Consider the following 17,009-nt stretch of genomic DNA (forward strand, 5'->3'; position numbering starts at 1 on the left):
CTTCGAGTGCTCTCTCTGTCTGCACATAGCATTTCATGCTTCGTGAACTTGCATTGAAGAAGGTGGAACAATGGGATAATCCTAAAATCAGTTTTCGCAGTCCTTACTCGTGTGCATTGTTCCAGATTTGTGCGGTTTGGCCTTGTTTGCATTTCAAGAGCCTTCAAGCAAACATTAGCTGAGAGGAGAAACAGATGGTGCAATTAAACACCAAATTCCCCACCATGGGATGCCCTGCCAAATCTCTCAAACCTTCCCAGGATGACTGAATGGGAAAGGCTGGAGCAAGCAGGCTCTTCCCTCACACAGCATCAAGATAGCAATCAGGCAAAGGAGCATTTCTAAAGCCACTAAGTTTCCTTAAGACAGAAAATCTGAAAGTCCTGGAAAATCAAGGCGGAAGGACCCAAAATTCCCATACAGACCTCATAGGGTCTCAAAGCAGCAATCACAGACCAGTGCCTTCCTCTGTGCACAGCTTTCCCACAGTGGAGGCGAAAATCTGAGTGAAATAGCTCCAGAGGCAAGAGGATGGAGGGCTTTGAGAAGGAAACATGGGCTCAGTTGCTGCAGCTCCTTGTGTGCAGGGACCAAGGCAGATAGTATCCCATCTCCGTGCACTGGCCAGCAAATGCACAGGGGTGCCCTGCAGAAGGCTGCCAGCAGCCATCAAAAAAATGCCCCTGCCTCCACACTGTCTTCATACATGAGGGAGAGTCCAGGGGACCTCTAAGTGCTGCAGAAAGGCACGGGGAAGCAGAAGACACACCCACGGCTGCACCTGGAGGGAAGCAGAGGGTGTTATCAAGGGGCAGACAAGTGTCTTCCCCCAGGAGCTCAGCCTCACCTGCAGGGCTGGCCAGCCAGGAGGGCCTTGGCAGTGGCATCGCCTGCTTGCAATGCCAGCATGTGTCCTGTGGCACTCATTTGGGAGCAGCGTTGAACTGTTCTGCTTTCTTCCAAAGAGCTCCATGGAGGCTCCCAAATGTGATTTTTAATATTAGTTACATTCAAGGGCCAGATATTCACCTCCCACCTTGTGCCACCAGCATCTGGCCTAAAGCATACAAGACACTGCTTTCCCAGGAATATGTGAACCTGGCTCAGAAAACCCCAGAACAACCAAGTAAGTTCTTGATAGCTTTGCCTTTCCCAACAGCACAAGTCCAGACCTCAGGAGCCAACATGTGGCTTACAGCACACCCAGGGCTCTTTTTTCCCTTTAAAAATCTTCATCCTTTCTGTGTCTCAACTTGCTCATTTTGCTTTGTGGAGCTTTTTTTCCACTTGAAGTCACTATAGCAATTCTATCTATCGTACTCCCAGTCTGTTTGGTGTAAATACAGAAGTAAGCATTTGTTTTTCTAGACTGTTACAGCACAAGCCACCTTCTTGGTTCCACAGCAGGCATAGCATGAGGTCAGGGCACTTTAGACCCCTCCACGCTCTTGGGGACAAGGACCAAATGTCACAAAGTCCCCAGGCCTGCCAAATCCAGGCAGAGGCTGCCAGAAAGAAGCTGACGAAACATCTTTAGCCAGAATCTGTGAGCTTATTTCCCCAGCACAGGCAGGGCTTGGGTTGTAGAGGATTAGCAGTAAGCTCTGCACCTTCCTTGAGCAGCCAGGAATTGCAGCCCCTTGGCACAGGATGGGGGCAGCATGGCTTCCAGGAAGCACTGGAAGCCCTCGCAGAATTTCCAAATAGACCCTATCTCTTCCAGACACTGACGCACAGCATTTGATGAGCTCCATGTTATTCTGGCACAGCCTAAAAAAAGGTGCTGTCCAAGAGGGGTTGGGAAGGGATATTGGGAAAAACAAGCACTCATTTCCATCACATTCAGCAGTGCTGTCACCAGCGTATGATGTGCAGGAATTTGGTCGTATTTCAAGGAATGTTTTTCCCTTGAGTCCCAAAGGAGGAATTCAGCTTTCCTTCTAGAAAGTGAAGTAACCCCAATGTTCCTAGCCCTGCTACTGCAGAGAAAAGCTTAACCCACGATAGTCCTAGGTATGACTGATTCCCTGCCCAAACGCACTGTCCACCTGGATGGACAGGCATCCTTCTCCTCTTTGCAAACCTGCCTCAGACCTTCAGAAACACACACACTGCTTGAAATCACTCACACCCCAGGAGATGTTGAAACTGAAATAACACCATGCTCTCACAGCCAGCCCGGCTCATGGGGACTCCAGTCCTGCACTAAACCATCACTGCCTGCCACCCTGCTCTGCTCCGTACACACAAATAGCTGGGTTAGCTCAGTCCCAGGGCTATCTGGCCCCCAGCACAGACCAGTAGCACCACTTAGAGTGAAAACAGGTTCCCCAGCCAACCTTCCTTACCTCTAATATCGGGCAATGTCATGACTGTAGCTCGACCAGCAAAGAGCAGCTCACTAGCCTCTCACCTGCATCTTGCTGCAGTTTATTACCAGAGGCCCCTAGATACTCATCTTGCCCTCCTCTACTTCCCCAACCCTCAGCACATGCCTACAAACACTGCAGCAAATGTTGTGGGCCATGCTCAAGAGCTTGTTTTGTATGTGCAATGCACTGGTTCCCTCCCCCAGACATTATCTGTAGGGAGATTGCACCCCTTAGCTCAACACACACACAGAACAAATCTCTGCTTTGCAACAACTGTCCAGGGCTGTGTGATGGACAATTGTTATTACTTTCCCCACCTGCAGATGTTTGTTCTATTTCCATAAGAGGTTTCAATAAGAGCATGTCTCAAAAAGCTCTCTCTCCCACAAAAATCCAGCCTGCTCCTTGCTTTTATCTCTGTAAGAAGGAAACAAGATCTGCTAACACAATCACTGTTTTCACTTGCTTTTAAGTCCACAGAATCAGGGGACATATGCCTGCACACAACACCAGAGCTATGCAAGAGCCATTTCCAAGTCATCTGCTCGGGTGCTTTATTCCAAAGTATGTTTGGTTTGATTTTGTTTTTTTTGGTGGGGGCTTAGAGTAAAGATGCTTTCAAAATATGCTCATGAATCCCTGTGGAAGAAGGTTGCACAGCAGGTTTTCCAGATGCATTATAGGAACTGTAATAGAAGGTGTTGGAGAAGAGAGCTAGAATTAGGATTCTCAGGCCAAGAAACAGCAGAGCCCTGCATCATTGCTGCCTCAGTCTTTACAACCCACCTTGCTCTACAATGCAGTGAACAGTGTTTTCCATGACACTGCTGATGAAGCCCGTGTAATTCTGCAGCTCAGGCCAGCTCACATGCAGAAGAAACCCACTGTCTGTAAACAGAGGACTGGGACAAGAAATGCAGCACACAATGCTCTAAGGCAAGGGCTGAAGCATCTTGCATGTTTCTGGTGATGTGACCCCCAGACCTGGACCAGAGGCACCCCTGGATTCCTGGGCCCAGGCCCTATAGTGGCAGATAGCCAAGGAATAGATGCTGAACAGTGACGGGCCCCTGACCACCTGCTCTGCACAGCACCAGGCATCCCCTGTGCCTTCAGAGTCATGATTCTTGGCCAATTAAAAAAAAGAGCAGCTTAAAAATCTCATGTGCCACAAGACAGCTAAAGTCTTGACATGTAAGCCTCTCCTGCTTCAGGAAGTACTCAAGGTTAAAAAATACAAAGAAAATGAAAACATGAATTACAGCAAAGCTTTCTGTTTTTAAGATTAACTCCTTCAAACCCTTTTATTACAGGTTCTTTTGCCCATATGTTTGAGGAAACAACTTGCTGATTCTCTCACAGCCAGGAAAGGTCCCAGCAGCAAGGGTGAATAGGTCATCAAAGCTACATTTTCATTCTACCTTTGGTCTGTTGAACTCCCAAATTAGGCTTATTCCCAGCAAAACACCAGCAAGACAAAAGCATCATCCGCAGCTCAACCCAGACCAGGCAGAAGCAGACAGCTGCCCTGAGAAATCCCTGCCAGACCCACTACAAAAAAAAAAAAAAAAAAAAAAAAGGCCAAGACAAAAATGTTATTTTGCAGCTGGGACCCTTGACTGTCTCCCAAAGTAGCATTAATCCACCTCACCTTTGTAAACTCCACCAGGAAATAGCAGCAAGGAAGGGGTGGAGGAGGAAAGAGAACCACTTATGAAGCATCAGCTGCAGTCTAATTAGAGCTATTAGCAAGCTCTTAGTGGTGTTTATTAGCCTTTACCCAACATTGCTGAATGAAGCAATTCTAACATCAGTCTTCTGGCTTGGAAAGCTGTGCTCCAACCCAGCTCAAGGAAGAGAGGGGTTTTCAAAGGTCAAGCTGGTTATAATCACAGCTGCAGCTCTCCTAGCCAGCTCTGAGTTTGTTTTGAGCTAACAGAAAGTCCTAGAGGAAAGGACCCACTGTGCTTGGGGGAGGAATAAGATCTTCCAGTCAGAGGAGGTCCATCATGATATCTCTCTGAGCCAGAGGCCTGCTCCTCTGAATTATGGCTATTGAGTCATTTTGAGTTGACATTCTTACACTACCTTTACTCTTCTGAGAGCCAGGGATTGCCAACTGCTTGCCCTGGTGATCAGGATGAGATGCAGTCAGAAGAAAGGCAGCAAGTCCTGAGCCTGGTCAGGACAAGCTTGCCATGAGTCGGGCAGGATTAAAATAAGATTTGCACCTTCTGATTCATAAAACATTAATCACTGGCTGCTGTTGGATGTCTTCAGCCTGCAAACAGTTTGTCTAACATGAAGTGTTTCTTAAACATGTCATGCCTCTGCAAGGACACAGAGCCAAAAGCTGCATGCCTCAAGCAGAGCGAATCTCCCCAGAGTCACTTATAGTAACATATTTCAAGGGAGTTTATGATAGAGAAGGGACATCTAAAAATATACAAATGCATATTATAAATCACAGCCTCTGCTGAGAAGGAGCAGAAGGAAGAAACCTGTACAATTTAACAAACTCTTAGAAATAATGTGGAGAAAATTTATGTGGAGGGATCTTACCTATGAGCTTGCTAGTCATGGTTAGTACAGGAGGACCAAAAATCACACAATCAGGATGCCACAATAAGTGAAAGCACGTGGCAGATTTAGAATCTCCTTAACCAACGTAAACACTGAACTCCTATATATCTTTCTCAAGCACATACATAGTCAGGGAAGATCATCCATATCTCTGTGCTGGACAATCTGCCTTGCTTTTGTGGTCTAGCTACCACAGTTCACAATCTGTACAATAATTTCCTTTTGAGATAAGCAGAAGCAGATCTCTGCCATCTCAATGGATGAGTCTGCCTGAGGTGCCACAGATGGAGGAAACCCAACAGAAAGCTTTAACTCTTAGGGCTGAGTGCCAGATCAGTACCTGAAAAGCTGAGCAGCCCTCTGAGTTCTGACTCGTTCCCAGTGTGTATAACAACTGACTGCTGCAGTCACAAGGTTTTGAAAGACAAAGATGTATCTTTCAAAGTTTGTTGTCACAAATAATTACAGTCTGCTTCTGCAATTGCTTTACAGGATGGTGTTGGTGGAAGCTACCTCTGAGACGTGGCTGATGTGACCACTGACTCTGCAGGCTGTTGGTTGAGTCATGCCTTAGCCACCCAGATCAACAAAACTTGCAATGTTAGCAGCACAGTTTCCCCTCTTGATGAGCAAACGCTGTACATCATGAAGGTGGCTGTGATTGCAGCCACCTACAAGCAGCAGCAGCAGCTCTTTTGGAAGACAAAATGTGGTGAAAAGAAACTTCAATTTCATCCTCGTTACAGCTCAGACTCATGGCTTTCAAAAACAGTCATGTTCAGCAGAGAAAGGCTGTGTTCAAGCTTTGTTCTCACCATCAGCATTTCCTTACACATCCTTCAGCCTCCCAGGTGCTGTTATACATCAGGCACAGTGCTGGAAGGTGGATCCAAGTAGCCCCACCAAGTCAGCCTTGAGCTCGTGGGAGGGAGAAGTTGCTACCATGCTCCCAACCCTTGGCCCTTCTGCTGATCCATCCTGAGCATCTTGGAGGTGAGGTGCCACATTCTCCTCCCCAGGACTGAACATCACAGAGATGCTGGGGAGGGTGAGCCACCAGGAAGGAAAGCCAGTTGTCCATGAGGAAATATTGTCCCCATCACACCTTGGGTACCACCACAGAGGTCTCAGACCACCTCATCCCACCCAGCCCTAAGCACAGCAGTTCTCTGCCTGTTACCACTGCAGCCCCGTGCAAACCACCCTGCCCTGCAAGAAAATGCTGCTTTATCTCAGGGATGCCTGCAGATGATGATGTGAAATGTGAATAAGGAAAGCAGTTTGTGCAGAAAAGCAATGATCCCTTTGGGATCTTCCCAGTTTATAAGCAGTTACACCAAGCAGCTAAAAAGGAGGAATGCTCAGCAGAGAAGGGAGGCGGATAATCCACTGGTATAAAGCCCTGCAGCTCCCAGAAGCAGTAAGTGATGTAAAGCAAAGCTGGCATTTGCGGATGCAGATGATCTTCTAGTTTGCATATATCAGGACATCTGCTACTACAACCTCATACAGCTAAAACTACCTCTGTCTTCACCTGCAGTTGGTGATGAGTGTAGCGTAGAGTAACTCACTGAGCTGAGCCTCACGCAGGGGATTCTGCTCCTTCACACCAAGTTATAGCCAATTCTGGATTTCAGCAACTATTATTTATCACCAGGGCTCCCTCCTAACCGTTACCACATCAGTAAGGAGTAATTCAAAATGAGTTTCCAAATTAGCAAATCTGCATTCATTTCTTTTATGTTCATTTCAGTTTATGAGGAATGTCAGCAAATCACAGGATCCCACTCAGGGTAAATTACCTGGGGATTTTATGCATGATGATTCTGCTGAACTGCAAAAGCAGCATGGCAGCGAGCTCGTCATGCTGCTTACAGTTGCCTAAGGCACCATGGAGAAGGAGCCCAACCACTTCCAAAGGATGAACAGGTTGGAAAGATGCTTAAAACATCTTGCAAGCACAGTTGAGGCTTCCTCATGCAGATTAAAGCATGCCCAGGCTTTGTACCCATCTCCCAACTCCTGCAAGGTAGTTCAATTTCCCTCTCCCCAAATTTATCATTACTGAATGAGAGAGGAAACTGGATCCCACTCTCTTTCTGCCTGATTTTATTCTCTGAGACAAGAGCTTTTCTCCCTGGGAGAAAGCAAACTAGGCTTTGTTCTGTTTGGAAGTGAAGAAATAGCAGGTCTTGACTCCACAGATCTCTGGCAACAGTTATGCCTTGGAAAAACAGTTGTGTTGGCAGCAAAGTAAAAGACCCCTGTCTGCTAGAGCAGCCTTTGGCCTCTGTGAATGTTTCTCCTGATCCCAGGCAGATGGAGTATGTCTCCTACACTGGAGCACTCCAGCAATTTCTGCTCCAGGATCCCTGTGCCAAATCAGACTGGCCTCAGCAATGGGGTAAGAGTCAAAGCGACCAGTTCCCACGAGGAGGGATGGGAACAGCAGTTTATGTGTAGGCAGCAGAGTCAAAGATGCCAAGGGATGCCACTTCCCTTTCCAGAGGTGGAGAAACAGGAGGGCCCGGGGGGAGATGCTGAGGACTGCCTGCTCCGTCACCTCAGAGTGGCACTAGCCACAGGTTTCGTGGGGTGCAGCTTGGCAGCGATAGTCCTATGCAACAGCATGGGGATATTTGTAAGCCAGGTTCTGAAGGATAAGGGCTGCCTGGTGAGGTGAGAGACAAGGCAGAGAAACATGGCAGAAAGACCAGAACTAGAAGTTTGCTCCAGGTGACATAGTCCAAAATGAAATTGTCCCTGGCCCTGCCCAAAGCTGTACAAGAGCCCGAGAGAAGGAAGAATCAGCTGTTTGCTTTTCTTCCAAAGTCTTCTTTTTGCTGGGATCCAGTTTATTCCATGCAGATCCTTCCATTGCAGTAAGGATGAGTTTATCCTCCAGTACAAGAATGACAAGTGTTCACCCCTCACGAGCAGCCGGCAGGAGCTAGTGAGTAGCTGAGCTGAGCATCACACAGCAGGGCACTAGCAGCCACCCTGTAATAGCTTTTGTGACAGCCAAAGTGGAGCTGGCAGCAGGCACAGCTGGTGGGACAGTTCTGGCTGTAAGGCAGCAGAACGGTGCAGCTGAAGGAGCCATGCAGCCCCAGTCCTCCCCAGGGCACCAGGGCCAGGACAGACACTAACAAACTAGGTAGGATACAGCTCCAAATACCAGGGCTGGCCTTCCCAAAACTGTGGTGGTGTTTGGACAAAATCTTTGGCCTTTCTTCTTTTTTTTTTTTTTCCCTTTTTATTTGGCATATGTCCAAGTAAAATAGTGCTGTCCAGCTGCCTTCGGCCTTGCATTATCATTCCTTCCCTAATGAATCCCCTGGGACGCACAAGCCCCGAATCCTGCACAACTCTCATGCTCTCTTTCTGTCCTGCAAGAATGGCCACAGCTGATCTTCACATTAAACAAAGCATGAGAAAGGGCAGGTGATATTTCTTTCCATTTTCCCCTTCAATGTAAAAGCCAGGCAAAGCTTGTGGAGGGACGGGAGCAGAATGGCCACCAAGCCACAGCTCTGAACATCGCTTGGTACATGGTGGTGCCCCAAAAATAGAAAAGCACTAGATAAAAATAACCCACTGGGACCATATCTCATCTTGATCCTTGGGAGAGAGGAATTTCCTTTCTTGTGGTCCTTCTTCCACCCCCGCACTGCCGCTCAGCCCCTCCCAGCCCCATCCCAGCACCATGCTGCTGGCTGCTCTCCTGATGGAGTCTGCCATGTATGCATCTCTAAGTACAAAACCAGCTGGGTGGTGAGTCTGGGGACTTGTACACAGAGCTGGCTTGAAGTCTCCTTTAAGTGGTTTTGCACCTTTGATCTCCGGAACATGTATTTCAAGCCCAGAAAGCCTTTTGTTCTGACCAAGGAAATAACTACATAAAAGGACAGAGAGAGCTGATAAAGAATGGGGTACAAGGATTGTGCTGCAAAGGAAAAAGGCAGCCTACCCCTATGTCTTAAAACACCCAAGACATAAAGTGAGAACTGGCAAAGGTCAGGCTGAATTGGCTCCTGCAGAGGATGGCAAGAAAAATAACAAGAGAAGTTTTAGCCATATACATCAGTGGAAAAGAAGGAAAGAAGAAATGGAGCTGCTCTACAGAGAGGATGGGGTATAGATTAAAGTGTGATCCAAAACTAATGCATCCTCTTTCTACCATCCTGTCAGTGTGCAGAAAGCATGAGGATAACAGGGGCAAGGAGGTGGACGTGTAAATGTCACATCCTTCCAGATCAAAAGTCAAAGGGCAGTAAGCTTATGTCATGGACATGTCTGGTTCCTGTCCCTCAGTGCTGAACACCTGACACTGAAACCTGCCCATAAAAACATTCACCAAGCATAGGGAAAGGAGAACAGAAAACACAGCACCTCAACTTAAAAGAGGGAAAAATGCCACTCCACCAACAATTCAGGTGTCCCATGCCACATGCCAGGCATGGAGCAAAGTCCAAGCTGGAGCTCAGAGTGTATCAGCCTGTTTTCCACTTCCCCAAGGGTGCCAGACAGCCAGATACCACTCGCAGATAAGATATTGCCTCTGTAAATGGAGGAATGAAGATCTAATCTACCTCAACTGCAGCAAAGTGTTTGCTGGAGCACCACCCCACTAAGTCCCCAATAGCCTGTGGGAATGGGGACTAGCCCATGGGCTGTGAGGCAGATCAGCACCAGCACCCATCTCCTGGACTGGCAGGGCTACAGCAGGGGGCTAGGGCAGGTTTGAGACTGTTTTTAATGGATGATCTCCGCCCAAAACCAGGACTGGGTTCATAGCACTCACGGGCCTGAAATGTCCCTGGTAAATGGAGATCCAGAAGCAAGAGTCTTCAAGCATCACTGTGGGAGCACCCCAGCTTCATGACTTGGGACCAGCCAAAAATACTGGAGGAACATCTCATTCCCTTCAGCTCCTCCCTGCCTGCAGCATACATGTGAGTGCTAATTCTCCTTCCCATAACTGAAGCACTCGACTTGCCATCTGATTTCCAGACATTTCTAGGAAAATCCCCAGCTCTGCTTAGCAGAAAGTCAAGACTGCAACGTGCCTAATCAGCTATGCTAATCTAATGCTGCCACACAGAGCCAGCACAGGCAGTTCCCATCACTAACAGGCTCTTGCTGCATAGCCCAGCAGCAGCAGCGGTTTGTTTATTTGGAGTGATTTACCTTTTAATTTCTCACCCTCCTTCCAAGAAGCGGCATACCCAAACACAAATTGCCCCACTGCACCTACTGGTGCCTCTCCAGGCTTCAGAGATTGCTGGGAAGCAGGCTGGGTCCAGGGGCACTCAGCTTGCAGAGGAGTACTGGAACAACCACAGCTCTAATTCAATTTCTACCCATTTTCCCTTTTGCTTTCACTTCATTATAGATTATTATTTTTTAAACTGAAGCAGAGTTGATTCTGCTTCCAACTGAATTGCCCACGGGCTGGCTCCTTTCCTTCAGCCAGCTGATACAATCTTTACAGCAAGCTCCTTCTCAATGGGCCTGCAGTCTTCAGGGAGCAATGCCTCATTTGGGGAGAGTCCCTTTTCTTTCATGGAAAGACAGTGGCTTTTTCATGCAGCTTTTCGACTAGGTAGGAGATGGCATCCATGCACAGACTGGAAGAGAGTAATTCCCAGCTTGAATTGGGACAAAAAGTTGGGATCTCAAAATGTTTTGCAAGTGAGGCATCCAGAGCAATGACAGAAAGGGTCATTTCACTTCCATTTCCAGTCTTTTCTACAGCCCAACCTACTTGTTATGCTGCAGATGAGCACAAATTTCTAAATAAGTTGTTTCAAAGCAAAAAACGAACCATTCTCCTTTGAAAAGTGTCAATGTGAGACTTCACAAAGATTTCTAAATATAGATATTTCAAAAGAACAAGTGTAATAAGGAGACTGGTCAAAACGTATCCTTTTCTGTGCAGACTGGCAGCTTTGAAGAACCAGTGCTTTCTGATGAAAAGATGCTAAAGTGCAAATGTTCCCTGGGCAGGTGCCTGCGCTGCTGCAGCCCTGGCTCACCCGCCGGTGGCAGCATGGCCACATCCCAGCACTGAACAGGGAAGCCGCTGAGTGCAGGATAACAGCCTGACAGCCTTTCCCAGGCACATCGTGGCTGTCTCCCACTTTAATCACTACCTGCCTCAGACTCTGGGATCCTGCTGTGGGGTACGCATAGTCTGGGACAAGGGGAGTGCAGATGCTTCACCAGGCTGCAGGTCTTGGCTCGGCCACCTGGCCAGCACCCCTTGCAATTGCCATGTCCCTTGTATAACCTAAACTCGATGGGTCTTCCTAAAGGGCAGCAGACCACAGCTCTGATCCCATCACTTCAGGCTCCCCCAAACCCCAACCCCTGCCTCCCCTTGGACATCACATGCTGCGCCAGTGAGAGCCTTGCAGGCAGGGAATCAGCACCTGGGCAGCAATCAGCAACGGAGACAGTCCTGCCTTTCCTAAGCAAATCCAGCTGAATCTCACCAAAAGATTTCTGAGCATTTTTGTAATGATTTGAGCTGTTCTGGAGCACTCACTGCACACTCCAGCCGGGTTTCGGGGGGAGCATGCTCTTCTGAGAGACTTGTTTCCTATTTCTGTTGGCACATTGAACACAGCCTCTAAATTAAAATCTTCCATTTCGAGTCTATTTTGATCAATTCGGCTTCTTTCAGTTTAAAAGATACAGTAAGAATAGATGAGCTCTTACAAATTAAAAGCCCCACTTGCTTAACAATTTGTCCCTTTGCAATAATTAATTGTCTGGAGAGAGATTCCAGCCCTACATTTTTGGCCTTATTCCAGGTTGTATAAGGGGGGGGAAGTATATTTGGGAATTTGTTGCCTTACCACACCAGCTCTCACGCTTCCCATACAAGGCAGGATGGGTTTGACCAGTCCACCTGCAGTGAGCCCACCCCGGGCACAGCAGTGGCTGCTTTCCTTTGTCAGTACGGCTGTCACCAAGTGCCTATCACAAGTCTCAGCTTGTAGTTTGCAGAGGGAAGGCTCCAGGCACGTTTCACTGCCTGCTTTTATTTTTTTTCATAGGTGGTTATTATTAGACAGGATGTCTTTTGCTCTGAGCCTCTATGGCCGTTCCCATGTTGATATTTCCCAGAAGCTTATGGTATATAGGGATTGTATGTATGGAAGATGTGAAAGCGATGCACTGGTGCTGGGGCAGCTGCTGCTTGCAATGCCTCTTGCCAGGTGCTCCAACTCCATGCTGACTTTGGGACTTTGTCCAACCTAAACTTCCTTAAGAAATTCCTTCCAGTGCATGACTAGTCTCATGATGAGTAAGTCTAAATTAATCATAGTTTTTGCAGTCTAAGCCCTTGGCTGCTACTTCTCCTCTTAGGGGAAGGGAGCTTCTACTTCCCTGTGGAAAAACTGGAAATATATACAGGTTATGACATCTTCTCCTTCACAGTCCCATCAGTCTTTTCTCAGAGGACATGTCCTCCAGGCCTCTATCCCACGTGCTCCTCACCCTTGGAGCTTTTCGCCCGTTGCAGGGAGATTGTCACAGCCTCTGGCCTGGCCCGGCTGAGCTTGCTCACACCACTGCAAGGAGCCACCAGCAAAGCAATGCTGCTCCCTCCCCAGGTGACCCTCACTGTTGGGGTCTGCATGCAGAGACCTGCTGCTGCTGCACACCCACACCAGTGCCCAGCTCCTCATCTTGTGCTGGGAGCAGCCCAGCACCGCATTGGCTTCATGATCCCTCTGCAACCCCCAGTCCTTGCAGGGCCTCCCTATGCCTGGTCTGCCCAGCCTGGCAGGTCAGGCAGGGGCACAGCAGGGTCCCAGTGCAGGGCCCAGGCAGGGTGTTAGCTGGCAGCCTGCCTGGGCTCTGCTTGCATCCAGGTCCGTGCACCGAGCCCCATACTCCTTGCCAGCCCCATGGTGGTCCAACTGCAGGGGAGCATTTTCCTAATCATTTCATTCCTGCCGTGTGCCCGGCAGGACAACCTCCTGCCAGCTTTGCAGGGAAATGCTTTGGAAGCACCTGTGACTCAAGCAGGCAATCCTTCCCTGCGAAGTGACGGAGCAGGAGCAGGCCTCCAGCCCTGAGATGTCCTAAACCACCCAAACAGCCTCAGAGCAAGCACTTGCATATGCAGACCAGACTTTACTGGTTCAGCCCCAGGCTGAAACCAGACAGCTCATTCCAGCAGAAATTGTCTGACCTTCCTGACAGAGGGTCCAAAAATCCTGGGAGGCGTCTGAGCAAGGCTGCAGCCCAGAGGATCCCATCCTCCCACCCTGCTCCTGGACCAAGAACAACCCTTGGCTCAGCCTCCTCCCACAACCAGACAGGGCAAAAGCTTTGCACAGCCTCACAGCAGGTTAGTATCTGCTGCCACAAGATATCACCCAGGGCATGATCTCAGCAGTGTTAGGAGGAGGATTAAGTATTTATCTGGAAAACAAGGGCATGCACAATTGCATTTGGCAAGATTAGTGCTAAAGCCCCTAAAAGACCCACTCATCAGAGCTGTAGCCAGTTGATCCCTTCCTGGGGACACCTCATGCACACCGGTGAGTGGGTGCACGCTGTGCCAAGGCTCCCACTCCCCTCCCAGCCTTGTGGTCTGGGGGAATGACTGTCACCTCCTCTCACAGACCTCAGCCTTTCATTTTTCTCTTTACAGTGCATCAGATACATTAAAAACCCTGTACTGGTGTCATACAAACTGCTCTCTTCCTAGCACAGTTTAATTTATGAACTGAATTTATGTTTGAGTGAATCGAGGACCCTCCTTGGCCCATGAACACACTGGAAAACGTAAGCCCTCAACTGCCTGAAGAGTGCTCCATACTAGTGTGAAGCCAGCCAGCATCCTCCAGTCCTCATTAGAGCTTGGAGAGCTGTGTATAACACAAATAGACCAGCAACCTGGAAATAAACTTCTAACATCTTCTCTCTGCTCTAAGAGAACATTAAGAAATATATCACAGGCTGTGTCTATAGTCTGACACTATATCACAGCAGATGGGATCCTGCTAAGCCTTCTTGGGATCAGCGTTGCAGGATCCAAGGGGGTGGGAAAGGCCCTAGCATCCTTTTCTTCTCCAGTACATGTGTCCTGATACAGGAAAGGGGCCTTTGGACAGAAGTATTCCTGCAATAGCCAAGATTTATGCCATTCCAAAAATATATATGCAAGCAGGATGTTGCTCTGGAGCTCAACCACAGCCTAGAGGGGGTCTCCCACCACCACGGGAGCTGCCTGCTCCAGGCAGGGGCAGTTCCTTGCACAACTGCAACGCCCCTGTGTCGGACTCACTGCGGCTGTTTTACGCATCCTTTCCTTGCAATGTTTATTTCCCACAAGTATGCTCTGGCTTATACAGCCCCCAGCAGGGAATATCAGAGATTTCTGTCATGATTTACCATTTTGCCCAGGACAGGAATTCACTGGAAAGTATTTGTTTAAGAAAGAAAAAAACATATTAACACATCGGGGAGGTCTCTGTCTTATTTTCACCATGTATATAATCCACTGGAAATCAAAGTGTTCAGAATATTTGAGTAAGCTATTGGCTTCTCCCATCTAGCCAGGAAACACAGCAGTCTGTGATGGGGTCAGGACGTTTCCATGGATTTTTGGTTTTGATTTTTCCAGAGGAAACAACTAAGCTCAAGTCCCATTTCCCTAACCCAGGAACTTCTGCCAGAGTTCACACAAATATCTCTGAAACCCAGCAGGACACCCCCCCGGCTCCTCTCAGCCCATACTGTCTGAGGAGGTGCTACACACCCAGATGCTTTGTTTTCTATGTATTTTCTACTCCTCTTCCCCTGCACTGGCTTTTCCAAACCCAACCCAGGCTGGGGAGAGCAGCACAGAGCTGCACCTCCAAGCCCTTCTCAGAGCTGAGCTGCCATATGTGATCTCCCAGGTTGGCTGCCACCTTCCAGACATAACTTTACCATCTGAGGCTTTTCAGGAGCTCCCGTGTTTGCCAAACCTCACATCGGTCTTCCTGGAGTCCCAGTCTTTCCCTGGCTTCTCTTGCACTTTCCCAGCTCCCAGCATTGCTGTAGCCTTTAATAACTACTGCTTTACACACACACACACGCATGCGCAGAGGGATATCAGAAGACCTCTCCTTGCCATCTCCTGACTCATTACTCAGTCCGTGGCTCACCACAGCCCACTTAAGAAATGTCCCTGTGTCCTGGTTTCAGTTGGGAGAGTTTTCTCACTTTTTCTGTTCCAGTTCTCTCCCCCATCCCACCTGGGGGGAGTGAGCAAGCAGCTGTGTGGTGCTTAGTTGCTAGCTGGGGCTAAACCACAACACCCGGTTTATGAGTGTTTCTGTTTGCTGCCTGCACCATGCAGCCCAAAGAGGTGGCTGTGCTGCCCACGCACATGCAGTGGGTTGGCTGTTGGGTCTGATGGGTCTCAAGTGTCTCCTTCCTTTTCGGAACTTGTCACCACTGATGTTTTCCAGCAACAGCCTCTGCAAGTATTACATCTGCCACTTCCCAGGCTGCTTCTGCAGACGAACAGCGTACAGCAGCCCATGCTAGCAGGAATGCCACTGCACAGCTCCTTTTGGCTCTAAGTCCAGCTGCTTCCCTGCACCTCACTGCAGGCAGTACTTCTCACATCACCAGTGCTATGTTCTCCAATTAACTCAGATCTAGCATACCAGCCCATATGGCTCCTCAGAAGCTCCATAGTCACCCAGCCATTGCACAGGGTCAGACTTCAAGGATCTCCTGTACTCAGGGTTTTGCAGAAGTGGTGGGTTTCCCCATGACCCAGACGCCCCTGCAAGCCCGAGGCCACTCTGCCACACCCCACACACACACATCCACCCATCCCCCAGCATCCTGCATGCAGCATCCTTCTGCAGAGCTGGGACCAATAGATCCATCCCAGGGACAGATACGGCAGCCCAGCCCCAGCTCCAGCCACCAGCCTGGTCTCTGGCTGCTGGGTGAGGTGGGTTAGGGTGCCGGTCCCGGTGGCTGGGGGAGGCAGCATAGGGAGGGTGGTGCAACTGTTCCTCTCTGCTGGCTGCCCATGGGGGCTGATGAAGCCCAGTGAGAGTTTGAACCCCCAAAGATCCCCAGAGACATTGGGAAGATGGAGCACAGTGAGCTCAGAGCCAGCCCCATTGGGCTTTCCCCAGGTATCAGGGACCTTTTATCGGGAGGGATTAGGGCAAGGGTGCTGGAAAAGGGATCCTGCCCCCATAACCAGAGCCTTTTATCCCTACATGGTGCTTCCCATCCTGAGACTTCCAGAAAAAAGATCCCTCCCAGAGCAGAGCCAAGCAAGGGAGCCTGGAATAGCTCAACACTCCAGTGACTTTAGCTGACACAGACATTCCTGAGCAGATTTGAATCTTGTTTTGCAGGAGGGATCCCTCCATGGCCACATGCTGCACATGCTAGCCACTTGACAAGCTCCCAGCAGCCAGTCCACAGCTACCCAGACACATCACAGGGCTGCTGATCAGCAGGAAAACTCTCCAGCTTCAGCAGATCATAAGCTTATTAAAGACAGATCTGTGCTTTGGTCTGCAAACATAAACGCACCTGCCCTGGTTTCAGCTGAGATAGAGTTAATTTTCTTCCCAGTAACTGGTATAGTGCTGTGTTTTGGATTTAGGATGAGAACAATGTTGAAACACACTAATGTTTTAGCTGTTGCTGAGCAGTGCTTGTGCTAATTCAAGGACTTTTCAGCCTCTCATACTCACCTGCCAGTGAGGAGGCTGGAGGTGCACAAGAAGATGAGAGGGGTCACAGCCACGACAGCTGACCCCAACTGACCAAAAGGATATTCCATACGGTATGACTTCATGCTGAACAAAAACAGGGGGCAGTTCGCTGGGCGGGGGGATGTGTGCAGCCACCGCTCAGGAACTGTCTGGGCATCAGTCAGCAGTTGGTGAGAAATTTCATTGTGCATCACTTGTTTTGCGTATTCTTTTATCATTATTTTCCCTTCCTTTTCTGTCTTATTAAATTTTCTTTATCTCAGCCCATGAGTTTTACCTTTTTTCTGATTCT

This window comes from Phalacrocorax carbo, chromosome 8, assembly GCF_963921805.1.
Source record: "Phalacrocorax carbo chromosome 8, bPhaCar2.1, whole genome shotgun sequence".
NCBI classification, from domain to species: domain Eukaryota; kingdom Metazoa; phylum Chordata; class Aves; order Suliformes; family Phalacrocoracidae; genus Phalacrocorax; species Phalacrocorax carbo.